Raw genomic sequence first — 12,689 nt, 5'->3', positions numbered from 1 at the left:
CTGTAGTCACTCTGAGGGGGCTAGTTGTACGGGAAGCCCTACCGGCATGCCGGTAGGACAACCCATAACAGCTGTAACATAGGCATATATTCATAAGAAGCACCAAGGGTGCAGTCGGTATTCAGGGTTTACAAACCCAGCCGGCATTGCTCTGACATCATCCACCTATCAGAGCCGAAAGAGAGGACCCGGACCCAACGGGTAATAACCTGGATCCTCCGTACAAATAACCCGTCTATATATACGGACCCCCATCAATGCCAAAGGTACGCAATTCCACCCCAATCATTCTTATAAGCATTTATTACAGAGCTATCAGCATAATTTGACCTAAGCATCGGAAGGGCAATTCTCGGATCACCCACGAGGCTAGTTAACGGTTTCACTGTGCAGGATCCAGTCAGCAATCTCAGTCGGAAGCCAGTCATCCCTTTCCTGTTCCAAGTCCATAACCGGAACACCATGCATGCATAATATTGCTCTCTATATATGCAGGTATAATGTTTCACATTCGGTATCCAATATCAAATCTAAAATTTGAGTAACCGAAATTCAGGTATCTGTACTTTGTCCATTCGGTTAATCGATATCAATATAAGCTTTATTGATAAAAATATCGGTTCGGGTACTCGATTCATGCATATTGCCCCTACAGAGGCTATATTAGAGTAGTCCCATAAAGTGCTTCTGGTTTTTTTGGTCGGGAAGGAAACATAACTAATTAACTACTCGATCCCTCCATTCCACATTTACTTGTTACACTTACCTTTGCACAAATTTTAGGTGATAAGTGATTGTTGATTATCAATTGTTATTTTATTGATACCAATTGTATGTTGGTTCAGTGGTGATTGAGGTTGAACTTGGTAGGGAGAACCGCGTGTTCGATCCCCCACAACAACAGTTAGGAGGGAACTAGAACCTATCCATCCACCCAGAACTTGCCCTGAATTCAGATTATCCTTGAGGGTGAACTGGGTGGTAACACCAATTTTTTTTGTTATTTTATTAAAAAATTAGATATAATAAGAGTTAATGAGATATTTATTAATTGAATGAGAGAGGGTGTGAGGACAAAAATTTGTTAATGGGATAAGAGGTACAATATAATAATTATGAGATTATTTCTAATTTGAAATTGTAACAAGTATTGTGGGGCGGATGGAAAAGGAAAATGTAACGAATAATGTAATAAATATTAGACTAACTGAATTGCACTAAACTAAATGAAAAGAATCGAACTTATTAGACATGAACTAAACTAAATATAAAAAAATTTAAGCAAAAGAACAGGACTTACTATTTCAACACTAAACAATGATACAAAATTGTAAACTCCAAGAAATACTTAAACAATAAAAGCTAGAAAGCCTTGAATCATTTGACAACTTGCACATAGCATTAGTAGTTACTTGCAACCAGGAAATGGGCCACCGCAAAGGCATTTATTATGGGAAAATATTACCGGGTCGACCCGCTTGAAACGTCGGCCGTTTGGTATGGGACCGCAAAGTTGATTATAACTCACATCAACAGAATCCGGTCGTAATAATCCGAATTGTTTAGGAAGAGATCCATATATCATATTGTGGCTTATATTCATGGATAAGTTTGGGGCCAAATCCACATTTGTAAAGTCAAACTTTAAAAAATTGTATCCAACTTCCAAAATGAGGAGGTTGGTATTAGCCTTTTCAAATAAAAACGAGGCATCTCCGGTTAGTTTATTTTGACTAAGATGTAGCATGTTTAAATAATTGCGCCTGGCCAACGACTTAGCATGTTAATTGGTTCCAGATATAGTAAACTCAGTAAGGTTAGTGAGCATACCTATGTAAGACGGTATAGGGCCAAAAAGATTAGGAATGTTAACAAAATAGAGCTCTTTGAGGGCCGGAAGTTGGTCAAAAAACGACGGTATTGGGCCATGGATATCTTGAGCATCTTCGATTCGGACCACGGTGACATGGCCTTCAATGGATATGTCACAATGTATTCCATTCCATTTCACACAATCAATATCGGGGTCCCACGACGAAAGAGAGGAAGGGTTACCCAAGTGTTTTTTGATTTTGAGGAGGACGTTTTTGTCGTCGAGGTTGCAAACAACCGGTAGATCGTCGGAAAGAGAGAGATCTACAAACATGGTGAGGAGCAAAAGGAGTGAAGTTAAGAGGTGGGTGTGAGTCATATTTAGCAACATATGTTCACTTAGTATGAGCTGAAGGTGCGTGAACTCTTTATATGGAAATGCTTGTTACTAGTACTTGTTGTTGGGTCGATAATGCGCAAATTGTAATTAAAAATATTAAAAAGTTAAACTATTAGCCATTAAAAAGTTAAATTGTAATGCGTGAACTCTTTATAATGCGCAAATTGTAATTAAAAATATTAAAAAGTTAAACTATTAGCCATTAAAACAACATGCAAATTCTAATTAAAAACTTGATTATACTTTTACAATGTGGTGATATCCGATCTTTTTACAAACTTTTAAAAAGGGTGTTGTTATGACTGTAATACCATCTTAATTGACTAAATCCGACCCGGAAAATAGCAAGATTTAGGAAAAAAATTTAGGCCCGTTTCAGGCCGACTCAATCAGGCTCGATTAGAAAAAAAAGAAGTGGGTTTTCGCTAATTTAAAGTTGGAAATTTAGTCATAAAAATTGACCCGATTCGAAAATGGTCCAAAATCCCACTATGTTGGCCTAAATTTAGACCGAAAAATGGCCTGACATAAAGTGCACATTTTTTTTTTTCATGATCCGGCCCAAACCCATCCTGGCCCACCTTTGATGAAAAATGGTGTATAGTACTTTAAAAAGAGATACAATTTTCTTAAACGATTGTATTTTAAAAAGAGATACACTTTCCTTTTTTGACATGTCTTGGTCCCTACTTCCCATTAATATTAAATTTTCTCTCTTTCTTGTAGTACCCACACTTACTCACATCATATTTTTTACTGCTCCCTCCGTCCCATAATATAGTGTCTGTTTTCCTAATCCGGTGTACCTAAATGATGTGCCTATTTCTATTTTAAGTCGTTAATATTTTCCCATTATACCCTCATACTCAATATCTAATTCCAATTTTATCCTTAAAAAGTCAACAATACAACTTTGGAACTGTACTTCTTGACTTTGGTTCAACTCTTTGTTTCAGTTTTTTAGGCCTATTTATGGGTTTCACACGTAGAAAGTAGAGACCCTTGCTGGCTTTAATCCCTCTCCACCTCACCATTTCTCTCTCTTCCTCCATTATCCTAATTTGCGATCTCGCTCTCTCCTCAAAATATACAATTCTTCTCTTGATTGTTCTGAATTTTTTTGAGAAATCGTTCACTCAACTACTGAATGAAAAGATCCCCAATTTCATTTGAATAAATATGCTCCGATTCACTTGATCTGTGAGTTGTATTTTGCTCTGTTCATCGTCTTCGTCGTGATGGGTTTGTTTTTTCTAGAGATTTGGGTTTGATTTTTCTGGAGATTTGGGTTTTGGGTTTGATTTTTATGGAGATTTGGGTTTTGGGTTTGATTTTTCTGGTGATTTGGGTTGGGTTGGGTTGTTTGTTGTTTACTTCATCAAATTAGTCGTTTTTTCTGGGTTTGGGTTTGCGTTGCTTCGTCGATTTTTTTCTGGGTTTGGAGTTGGTTTTGCTTCATCAAATTCTCGGTTTGCGTTGCTTCACTGATTGGGTTTGTGAAGGAAATAATGCCCTTGGTCCAAGTATGCATTCTATGTTAAGTCTAATAAATGCGGTTCAGTATTAATTAACAAGTTAATAATTCAGTGAGATCAAGTGAGCTGAATGCCTAGCTAGAGGCCGCTTCAGTTCAAGTGGAATTAATGATATTAATCCACAGCTTACTCTTGACTGAACCCGTAGGGTCACACAAATAGTACGTAAACGGATCAAGTATTTAATGGCATTAAATACTCTATCTATGGATATTCGGAATCAACGGATCTTGGTTTCAGTGGGAGCTGAGATCGTCACAAGCAAGAAATGAATACTCCGGAAACGATGATATTTGCCGAAAACGGAAATATGGATCGTATCGGATATATAAATATTATCCAAGTCGTAGATGTTGCCGGAAACGGAAACATGGTACGTATCGGAAAATATTATCGGAAATGGAAATATTGCCGGAATCGGAAATATTGCCGGAAACGGAAATATTGTCAGAATCGGAAATATTATCGGAATCGGAAAATAATTCCGGAAACGGAAATATTAAATATTTGTTCGAAACGGAAATTAATTCCGGAATCGGAAATATTAAATATTGTTCGTATCGGAAATGAATTCCGGAATCGGGAATTTAATCGGAAGCGTATCGTACGAATTAGCATCGGACGAGGCCCGCTAGACGAAGGCCCAGCACGAAGCCAGGCCATCGCCCATCGAGCCGCACGCACCAAAGCACGCCTCGACCAGGCCCAGCGCAAGGCCAGGCCCAGCCAAGGGCGCGCGCGCGCGAGAGCACAGCAGCGTGGGCTGTGCGCCTGTCGTGGGCCGCAAGGCTTGCGCGGGTGCACGGCTTGTGCAATGCTTGTGCGGAAAATCCTAATCCTATTAGGATTTGTGCAAAGATTAAAATCCTAATCCTATTAGATTTGTTTTGTTATTTAGAGTCCTAATAAAGTTCTAACTAGCAAATCCACATCCTAGTAGGATTACAATTCATTTTCCATACTCCTATAAATAGGTGCCTAGGGTCACAATTTATGGGTACGATTAAAGTATTGAAAGGGTAAGTTTTTGAAATAAAAATCAGCCATACACTTGCAAACACTAGCCGAAATTCCTAAGCACCTTAAGGGCGATTCTAGTTGGTCTAACTTGAGGCGGATCCGGTCGTACTGTGGACTATCTACGGAGGGACGACATTTGGAGTCCTAAAGACTTGTTCTTGTTCGGCTCGGGCGCAGCTAGGTAAGGCACGCTACAACATGTATGCATCTATTCTATGCTAAATGATTATGTGTAAATAATATGCTTTCCTGGCTTTATGGTTTTTCCGCATGATTTATGAATTGTCATATGTATCATAACCTAACAGTGGTATCACGAGCCTCTTATTATTTTAATAATCTAAATTGCATAAACATGGTTAAATATTACAAATTTGCAAGAATTAAAAGGGGTGATTAATTTTCGTAATTGTTAATTAATTGCAAATTGCATTTATTTAATTATACGTACGCAGTTTTTCGGCAGTTTCTTCGTTACTCATCCAAATCGAGTGATTTTTTGTGTCAATTCCGCATGTAAAAGGCATTCTAAAATTCGAAGCCTAACTATGACTTTTCGGAGGTTTTAGTTTTTCGAATGCAAAATTTCGTAAATTTAAGATGTTAAATTAAATATTTGCGATTCTTGTTGTTAAATCTTGAATTTTTGATTGACCTACTGTATATGTTTAACAAGTTTGAATGCCTAGCCTTGTTAATTATGCAATCTAATCTGTAATCATGATTAATTTGTTGAAAATTGGAATAATTTAGAATTAATTTGATTTTCATAATTAGTTATAATTTAATTAGATACCTATGATTAAAAACCACCATAAAAATTGTAAATTTATGTTAAATTTTAAATTTTTATGACCTAGACTTGAATCCATGTTAATCGGAAATCAATAAATTAATAAATTTTCGATTTTTCGCCCTAAAATTATGAAATTAATATGATTTATTAATTTGTCATTAATTTTGAAAATAAATTTTTAATTTTTATGCGATTTGCTCATATAACTTGCACGCACAAAGCAATGGACGCTACGTGTTACCCTTAAGGGGTGTTGTATAGTGCCGGCATGCGACGACGAGCAAGGGAGCTCGTCGCCCATGCGGTACGAATGCAGCGAGCAAGGGCATGGTGCACGAGCACAAGGCAGCAGCCCTGCCTTGTGTCGTGGGCTGTGTGCGATGGGCGCATGGGCAAGGGCGAGAGCAAGGCACGAGCAGTCGCGTGTGGGCAGCAAGTGAGCTGCGCCACAACGCGCACTGCCTCGCGCAAGCGTGCGACGAGCGCTGCGCCCAGCGATGGTGAGCAGCGAACGCGTGCGACGAGCGCTGCGCCCAGCGATGATGAGCAGCGTGCGCGTGCGACGAGCGCTGCGCCCAGCGATGGGTGAGCAGCGTGCTTGTTGCGACGAGCGCTGGCGCGCGCCTTGCGATTGTGAGCAGCAGCGATGCGACGCAGCGCATGGGCTGCGCGCACATGGCCAGCGATGGCTGTGTGCGTGTGGCCCATGGCTGTGCTTTGCGTGGGGTTGTTGCGTTACGATTAGATCGTTTTGAAATTTTAATTTGAAATTTTCAGTTTTCGTAATTTTAATTAATTTTAAAATTAATAATTTAAATTGTTTTCTTGGATTTTAATTTTGAATATTGTAATTATAATAAATTTTATTTATTCTAAATATTTTACTAAAATTAAAATCATGAATTAATTTAAATACGACTGAAAAATAAATTAAATAAGCGGATTCAATTATAAATTTATATGAGCTTTAAATTTTAATTAAATTTGTATGTTTCCGGTTAGACTAGAAATACATTTTTATGTTTAAAATTAGTAAAGCATATGAATTTATTGGTTTAAGTGGGAGCCCTTTTAGTCATAAAATCTTGATTAGGTCTACAAATCCTTAAGGTTAAAACAACTTGATTAGAATTAATAAGGACTGAATAATTAGTAGATTATTGGTGCCCTTGATTAATTGCTGCAAATATTTATGTGATGCATAACATGTTTTACTAACCAGCTATGTGGGCCATTCATGATAATGAATGGGTGAATGGTATATATTGTATATGTACTGTTTTGCAGGTTATGAAGTGACTAGTATGGCACAAATAGGATAGAAAATAGGGTCTGCTTACCATTAATTTGAATGTAATTGGTCTAAAGTACCAAAATTGTTTTTCAATTCAAATATGGTCTGCGTACCATCAAATAGTTGTAATTAGTTTTAATTATAGCTTATCCTATTTGAAGAAAATGGTGCCTCCCACGGAGATTTTCAAGACGGACTTTGAAGTTGAAGCTTCAAGATGAAGTCGGGCCATACTAGATCACATTTATCTTATGCATGTTTTAAGTTACTTATTGCTTTTAAATATGTCTTAAATATGCATGAGATCAAAGCTTGATTATGTTGCATGATTAAGGATTTTAGTTCACTTAAAATCTAACCAACATAGTAAGAGCCTTAAGTTCCAAACTTAAAAATTGAGTTAAAAGGTGCCATGCCAAAATATACACTTGCTTGGATATCCTTTACATCAATCTAGTAATAGTTTTCGCTCAGCGAGGTGTTACTTATTGGTCCTAAAGGGGCAAGGTACACAAATAATTGTGAGTACATGTTAGTTTTGGTGAAACTCAACGATATAAGTAAGGAGTCCTTTTATGTCGTGGCAAAATCGATAGGTTTACCTAATAAGTTCTTAGACGTACCTATCAACCAAGAATAGTTTCTAGACTATTAGCAAAAGGCTTTTCCTTACCTAAGATGTTTTAGGATTAAGTCGACAAACTATGCTTAATTCTTCAATGATTTTAGGATCTTGGAATCATTTTATTCACACCTGCCGGAACACATAACTTGAATAAAATGCTTAATGAACATTGAATTATGCATGTATGCTAGAATTTAAGTTTATTAAGAGAAACTGTGAGTGGTTATTTATTTGTTTATTCTTTTCAATTGTAGTTTTAACTATGGCAAACAACAATCAAAACATCATCATGGGTTCTGAGCTTATGGTCAAGCTGAACCTAGCAAATTTTCTTGAATGGGAAGCTAAGCTAGTTGAAATAGTCAGACTCAATGGACTTGAGTATGTACTATTACATCCCATGCCAAGCTACTATGCCAGAGACATGACCCATGAGAGATTTTACGCCTGGGATGCGGATCTCAAAAAGGTTATGAGTCTCATGCTGAACAATATCCCTGATGATTAGGCGAGAAGGTTTGTAGCCTATGAACCTTTTACGCTCATCAAGAATCTGAGGGATATCTGTCGTGGAAGCACGGAGGACAGGGACCTGAACGTCCATGAGTTGATTGAATCAATGTCTGGTCTAAAGGTTAGTTCTCCCAACAGGTGTTATAGGATGGAAGTCCAAGAAACACATGTTCAGCTCCTTCGCACTAAACAGAGGGTAGGCGTCCCACTGAGGTTCCATGTGGATCTTATGCGTTCATACTTTGATCGCCTAAGTCTACTAGGAACACCAATAAGCGAAAGGATGGCAGTCTCGATCTTGCTCAATTCACTACACAGTGGGTTTGGTCGCTTCAAGCAACTATACCTAAGTGAACCAAGAGAAGAAACAGCTGCAGAATTTGTTCACCTTGTTAGAAAGGCTGAGATAATACTGGACTGTGAAGCCAAAGATTTACTCAAGGCTAGAGGGAGACCGTTCAAGAAAAGTGGAAAGTCCAAGGGCAATGCTAAATCAAAGCAGGATAAGTCCACATCAAGCTGTCTTTATTGTAATATAATAGGCCATTACAAAAGAGAATGTTCAAAGTTAAAGGAAGATCAGAAGAACGGAACAGTCGTTCCATCTTCAGGTATTTTCGTTATAGACTGTATACTTGCTAATTCAACTTCTTGGGTAATAGATACAGGTTGTGGCTCACACTAGAAGAAGTAGAAAGTTAAGCAAGGGTGAAGTCGACCTACGAGTGGGAAATGGAGCACGGATTGCTGCATTAGCTGTAGGAACTTATTATTTGTCGTTGCCCTCCGGGCTAGTTTTGGAACTGGAAGAATGTTTCCATGTTCCAAGTCTTACTAAAAACATCATTTCAGTTTCTTGCTTAGATGCTAAGGGATTTTCCTTTTTAATAAAAGCCAATAGTTGTTCGTTTTATTTTGAAGAGATGTTTTATGGATCTGCTAGATTAGTCAATGGACTTTATTTATTAGATCACGACAAACAAGTTTATAACATAAATACCAAAAAGGCCAAAAAGGATGATTCAGATCTCACCTATCCGTGGCATTGTCGATTAGGCCATATAAACTTGAAACGCTTAGAAAGACTTCAAAAGGAAGGAATTCTAGAACCATTTGACTTAGAGGATTATGGTAAATGCGAATCATGTTTACTTGGCAAAATGACAAAGCAACCTTTCTCTAAAGTTGGAGAAAGAGCAACTGAACTATTGGGTTTAATCCATACAGATGTATGTGGACCAATGAGTACAAATGCTAGAGGTGGTTTCAGCTACTTTATCACTTTCACTGATGACTTCAGTAGATATGGTTATGTCTGCCTAATGAAGCATAAGTCTGAATCCTTTGACAAATTCAAGGAATTTAAGAGTGAAGTAGAGAATCAAATAGGCAATAAGATTAAGGCACTGCGGTCTGATAGAGGCGGTGAATATCTGAGCTATGAATTTGATGACCATCTGAAAGAATGTGGAATTCTATCAGAATTGACTCCTCCTGGAACACCACAATGGAACGGTGTGTCGGAACGGAGGAACAGAACCTTGCTAGACATGGTCAGGTCAATGATGGGTCAGGCCGAACTTCCATTAGAATTTTGGGGACATGCACTAAATACAGCTGCACTCACTATAAATAGAGCTCCGTCTAAAGCTGTCGAAAAGACTCCATATGAGTTATGGTTTGGAAAGCCTCCAAATGTGTCTGTTCTTAAGATTTGGGGATGTGAAGTATACGTCAAACGATTAATTTTAGACAAACTTCATCCGAAATCTGACAAATGTATCCTTGTGGGCTATCCAAAGGAAACAAAGGGGTATTGTTAGGTTATGATACATATGACAATTCATAAATCATGCGGAAAAACCATAAAACCAGGAAAGCATATTATTTACACATAATCATTTAGCATAGTTTAGATGCATACATTTTGTTGCGTGCCTTCCCTAGATGCGCCCGAACCGAACAAGAACAAGTCTTTAGGACTCCAAATGTCGTCCCTCCGTAGATAGTCCACAGCACGTCCGGATCCGCCTTAAGCTTGACCAACTAGGATCGCCCTTAAGGTACTTAGAATTTTCGGCTAGTATAGGCAATTGTATGACTGAATTTTTGCTCTCAAAAATCACTTTGAATACTTGAAATCTCTATTCAAAATAATGACCCTAGGCCTTTATTTATAGAGGTATGGAAAGGGAATCGTAATCCTATTAGGATACGAATTAATTAAACTAGAATCCTAATAGAATTCTTATTTTAATTAATTCATCCTTTTAGTTTTAGGAATTTAATCATTAGTCGAAACCTGACAGCTTTAGGATTCGTATAGCACACCAACACACACGCAAGCACAGCAGCCCACGAGGGGCGCCATGCGCGCGCGCAGCCAGCGAGCTCGCAGCCCACTGCCACAAGCCCACACGCTGCCGCAGCCTTGGCGCGCGCTGGGCCTGCCTTGCGGTGGGCCTGGCGCAGCCTTGGCTGGTGCGTTTGTGGCGCGCTGGCTTGCTGGGCGATGGCCCGGCTTCGTGCTGGGCCTTCGTCTGGCAGGCCTCGTCCGATGCTAATTCGTACGATACGCTTCCGATTAATTTCCCGATTCCGGAATTCATTTCCGATACGAACAATATTTAATATTTCCGATTCCGGAATTAATTTCGGTTTCGAACAAATATTTAATATTTCCGTTTCCGGAATTATTTTCCGATTCCGGCAATATTTCCGATTCTGACAATATTTCCGTTTCCGGCAATATTTCCGATTCCGGCAATATTTCCATTTCCGATAATATTTTCCGATACGTACCATGTTTCCGTTTCCGGCAACATCTACGACTTGGATAATATTTATATTTCCGATACGATCCATATTTCCGTTTCCGGCAATATCATCGTTTCCGGAGCATTCATTTCTTGCCTGTGACGATCTCAGCTCCCACTGAAACCAAGATCCGTCGATTCCAAATATCCATAGATGGAGTATTTAATGCCATTAAATACTTGATCCGTTTACGTACTATTTGTGTGACCCTACGGGGTCAGTCAAGAGTAAGCTGTGGATTAATATCATTAATTCCACTTGAACTGAAGCGGCCTCTACCTAGGCATTCAGCTCACTTGATCTCACTGAATTATTAACTTGTTAATTAATACTGAACCGCATTTATTAGACTTAATAATATATGCATACTTGGACCAAGGGCACTATTTCCTTCAGTCTCCCACTTGTCCTTAGGGACAAGTGTGCATTTCCTAATTCCTTTGTCGCTCGATGCTTGCTCTTGAACATATGGTAAGAGTTGTCATCCTTATTATGTCAAGAGGTGTTCCTCGGTTTCAGAGTTCAACTGATCAAATAAACAGATAATCATAGCCTATGATTCATCCGAGCACGGCCATGCATTTCATAGTTTCTAGCTCTCCGAGTGGCCTTGTACAACTTTTAAGCATCTCATCCCGATTTATGGGAGGACAATCCCAATCTTGCGATCTTAAGATTAGACTTCGTTTGATAGGTGATTACCTGAGCGTTGCCTTTATAGCCTCCTTTTACGGTGCGACGGTTGGTCAACGTCAAAGCAACCAGTTCTCAAACAAGTAATCTCAAATCACTCAGGTATTGAGGATTTAGTGTCTAATAATTTTAATGAAATTTACTTATGACAGATTTTCATCTCTTACAGTAAAGTTTCATAGGTCTTGTCCGATACTAGTCTTCCCAAAGTAAGTATCTATGCAAATTATTATGACATTGCCATGTCCACATAGTTCAAGAAACAGAACTACTAGTCATCTTGCATTCTAATCGTCTAACGTTTTCTATGCGTCCAATTTTATAGAAAACTCCGACTAGGGACCATTTTCAACCTTTGACATTCAAGTTCACTTGATAGACATTTCTTAGTCACAGGACTGGTCCTGACAGTCTATCTTGAATATATCGTCAAATTGAAGGGACTCATCATTTAATACTAAACCAAGATTAAATGGAATATGAAAATACATTTCATATATGATAAATGTTCAACCCCAATGTTTTATAACCATGGGCCTCAAACCCATCTTTAAAACAGTTCATGGAATTCAAAGCTATGCTTGATTTCCAGTGCCACAATGTGAGTGTTGTTTCTCACTTGTTGCATAGGTTTAGTTATCATGCTTTGCCAATCTTAATATCCTTTTCATCGAATGTTCTTCGAGATAGATGATAAGATCTTTTGAGTATGTTTATTTTGTGATCTAGTCTTTCTTGCTACAATAGTGGTTCTACGCATTTTGCAATGAAAAACTATTAAGTCAACAGACATGTGATCTACCCAAGTTCAGTGAAGAACTCTTTAACTTAAACAACCCTGTTTCATTGCTTCTTAGGCAATAATTACTTTTACTTCAACAGTATAGCTTGCTAGTGATGCTTTGTTTGGATTTGCTTATCCAAGCAGTTCACAAATATGTGGAAGACTTTCCAGCTGTATCTTAGAACATAGAAATTAATATTAAATTTCCCACGCAACAACTCATGGTCTCCAATCCATGTTGCCATTTCAAAACACAATGCTCTATAGCTCGTCCTTGTCAATGGTTAACTTCAAAGGAATCTTGCTTGATCCTTTGCCAGTGTTTATGCGTGTAGCATCAATATTTAGCATATCTTTATTTCCTTGAATCAAGAACTATTCCTATGTACCTTTTCAAGTA

The 12,689-nt window shown here is 38.3% G+C and overlaps 1 pseudogene; it reads right to left on the bottom strand.

The window, feature by feature from the left end:
- Positions 1-1,132: 1,132 nt before the first annotated feature.
- LOC110775437 (polygalacturonase inhibitor 2-like) lies at positions 1,133-2,240 on the bottom strand (annotated as a pseudogene).
- Positions 2,241-12,689: the final 10,449 nt, after the last annotated feature.

This window comes from Spinacia oleracea, chromosome 1, assembly GCF_020520425.1.
Source record: "Spinacia oleracea cultivar Varoflay chromosome 1, BTI_SOV_V1, whole genome shotgun sequence".
Lineage (NCBI taxonomy): Eukaryota > Viridiplantae > Streptophyta > Magnoliopsida > Caryophyllales > Amaranthaceae > Spinacia > Spinacia oleracea.
Note: the sequence above shows the minus strand (reverse complement) of the source record. Positions and strands in the feature narration are given on the sequence as shown.